The sequence below is a fragment of the Bos grunniens genome, chromosome X (genome assembly GCF_055505025.1).
Source record: "Bos grunniens cultivar Pamir isolate PY7600 chromosome X, Bosgru_T2T1.0, whole genome shotgun sequence".
Taxonomy (NCBI): domain Eukaryota; kingdom Metazoa; phylum Chordata; class Mammalia; order Artiodactyla; family Bovidae; genus Bos; species Bos grunniens.
This window is the reverse complement of record NC_141194.1, coordinates 94,742,373-94,746,092: the sequence shown is the minus strand read 5'-3', so window position 1 is coordinate 94,746,092 and position 3,720 is coordinate 94,742,373.

Genomic DNA, 3,720 nt, shown 5'->3' with positions numbered 1-3,720 from the left:
TGCTCAGACCTAGGAAGGGCACAAAACACAGGCCCAACAGAGTCTGCACCTTTGTGGAGTACTCGAGAACCTGAACCTGAGCAGCTTAGACCGGGAAACTTCATGCAACCCAGGGCCCCCCTCAGACAGTTCCCGGGAGCACAACCTAGAGCCTGAGAAGTGTAGATAATGAAAGCACACACGTGGTGAGTGGGAGCAAACCCAGTGCGGCTGAAACACTGTGAGTAGTCCCCTCACACACCAGTAATGCTTGTTTGCAGTGTTCCTCCCTCCCCACAGCACGGCTGAACAAATGAGCTTAAATCAGTGACCATCTTCACCCCCTTGTGTCAGGGTGGAAATTAAACACTGAAGAGACTAGCAAACAGAAGAAGCTAAAATAAACAGAGGGAATTACTTTGGAAGTGACAGATGCAACAGACTAAAACCCTGTAGTTAGCACCGACTCCATTGGAAGGGGCCTATAGATCTTGAGAAGTATAAGCCGGATCAAGGAACTATCTGAAACTGAACTGACTCCACACTGCCCACAACAGCTCCAGAGGAATTCCTAGATATATTTTTACTATTATCATTTTTTAAATTTGTTTATGTTTTTTACTTTTTAAAAATAAAATCCTCTATTTACTCTATTACTCCTTTAATATTCATTTTTATAATCTATTACCTTGCAAAAAAAAAAGACCCTATTTTTAAAGCAAATGTCATATATAATTTGTGTGGCTTTGTCTTGCTTTTTTAATATTGTATTTTTGAGAGTCTAACCTCTACTCTAGATTTTTAATCTTGCTTTTTGGTATTTTTTATCAATTTTGTACCTTTAAGAACCCAATCTTCATTACCCATTTTTACTTGGGAGTATGATTACTGGCTTGATTGCTCTCGCCCCCTTTTGACTCTCTTTTTTCTCCACCAGGTCGCCTCTATCTCCTCCCTCCCGCTTCTCTTCTCTACCCAACTCTGTGAATCTTGTTGTGTGTTCCAGGCTGTGGAGAACACTTGGGGAACTGATTACTGGCTGGATCTCTCTCGCTCCTTTTGATTCCCCCTTTTCTCCTCCTGGTCACCTCTGTCTCCTTCCTCCCTCTTCTCTGTGTAACTCCTTGAACATCTCTGAGGGGTCCAGACTGTGGAGAGCACATACAGAGTTAATTACTGGCTAGCTTCCTCTCTCCTCTTTTGATACCCCCTCTTCTCATTCTGGTCACCTCTATCTCCCTCCTCCATCTTCTCTTCTCCAGGTAACTCTGTGAACCTCTCTGAGTGTCCCTCACTGTGGAGAAACTTTTTTTATCATTAACATAGATGTTTTATCATTGGTGCTGTATAAATGGAGAAGTCTTGAGGCTACTGTAAGAATAAGACTGAAAACCAGAGGCAAGAGGCTTAACTTCAAAACCTGAGAACACCGGAGAACTCCTGACTCCAGGGAACATTAATCAATAAGAGCTCATCTAAAAGCCTCCATACCTACACTGAAACCAAGCATCACCCAAGAGCCAACAAGTTCCAGAGCAAGACATACCATGCAAATTCTTCAGCAACACAGGGACATAGACCTGAGCTTCAATATACAGGCTGCCCAAAGTCACACAAAACCCGCTGACATCTTAAAACTCACTACTGGACACTTCTTTGCACTCCAGAGAGATGAAATCCAGCTCCACCCACTAGAATACTGACACAAGCTTCCCTAACCAGGAAACCTTGACAAGCCACCCATCCAACCCTACTCACAGTGAGGAACCGCCACAATAAAGAGGAACCACAAACTGCCAGAATACAGAAAGGCCACCCAAAACACAGCAATATAAACAAAATGAAAAGGTAGACAAATACTCAGCATGTAAAGGAACAGGATAAATGCCCACAAAACCAAACAAAAGAATAAGAGAAAGGGCATCTACCTGATAAAGAATTCATAATAATAATAGTGAAAATGATCCAAAATCTTGAAAACAAAATGGAGTTACAGATACATAGCCTGGAGGCAAGGATTGAGAAGATGCAAGAAATGTTTAACAAGGACCTAGAATAAATAAAAAAGAGTCAATATATAATGAATAATGCAATAAATGAGATCAAAAACACTCTGCAAGGAACCAACAGTAGAATAATGGAGGCAGAAGATAGGATAAGTGAGGTAGAAGATAGAATGGTAGAAATAAATGAAGTAGAGAGGAAAAAAGAAAAGAGAATTAAAAGAAATTAGGAAAACCCCAGGGATCTCTGGGACAATGTTAAATGCCCCAACATTTGAATAATAGGATTCCCAGAAGAAGGAGACAAAAAGAAAGGACATGAGAAAATACTTGAGGAGATAATAGTTGAAAACTTCCCTAAAATGGGGAAAGAAATAGTCACCCAAGTCCAAGAAACCCAGAGAGTCCCAAACAGGATAAACCCAAGGTGAAACACCCCAAGACACATATTAATCAAATTAACACAGATCAAACACATACACACACAAATATTAAAAGCAGAAAGGGAAAAACAACAAATAACACACAAGGGGATTCCTATAAGGATAACAGCTGATCTTTCAATAGAAACTCTTCAGGCCAGGAGGGAATGGCAGGACATACTGAAAGTGATGAAAGAGAAAAACCTGACCCAGATCACTGTACCCAGCAAGGATCTCATTCAAATATGAAGGAGAAATCAAAAGCTTTACAGACAAGCAAAAGCTGAGAGAATTCAGCACCGCCAAACCAGCTCTAGAAGAAATGCTAAAGGATCTTCTCTAGACAGGAAACATAGAAAAGGTGTATAAACTCAAACCCAAAACAACAAAGTAAATGGCAACGGGATCATACTTATAAATAATTACCTTAAATGTAAATGGGTTGAATGCCTCAACCAAAAGATGAAGACCGGCTGAAAGGATACAAAAACAAGACCCCTATATATGCTGTCTACAAGAGACCCAAGTCAAAACAAGTTACACATAAAGACTGAAAGTGAAGGGCTGGAAAAGGATATTCCATGTAAATAGAGACCAAAAGAAAGCAGGAGTAGCAGTACTCATATCAGATAAAATAGACTTTAAAATAAAGGCTGTAAAAAGAGACAAAAAAAGGACACTACATAATGATCAAAGGATCAATCCAAGAAGAAGATAAAACAATTATATATATATACATACATACATACATACATACATATACACACACACACAACCAACATAGGAGCACCACAATATGTAAGGCAAATGCTAACAAGTATGAATGGGGAAATTAACAATAATAGTGGGGGACTTTAATACCCCACTCACACCTATGGACAGATCAATTAAACAGAAAATTAACAAGGAAACACAAAGTTTAAGTGATATAATAGACCAGTTAGACCTAATTGATATCTATAGGACATTTTACCCCAAAAGAATGAATTTACCTTCCTTTCAAGTGCACGTGGAAACTTCTCCAGGATAGATCACATCCTGGGCCATAAATCTAGCCTTGGTAAATTCAAAGAAATTGAAACCATTCAAAGCATCTTTTCTGACCACAATGTAGTAAGATTAGATGTCAATTACAGGAGAAAAACTATTAAAAAATTCCAACATACGGAGGCTGAAAAACACGCTGCTGAACAAACAACAAATTGAAGAAGAAATTGAAAAAGAAATCAAAATATGCATAGAAATGAATGAAAATGAAAACACAACAAGCAAAAACCTATGGGACAGTGTAAAAGCAGTGCTAAGGGGAAGGTTCA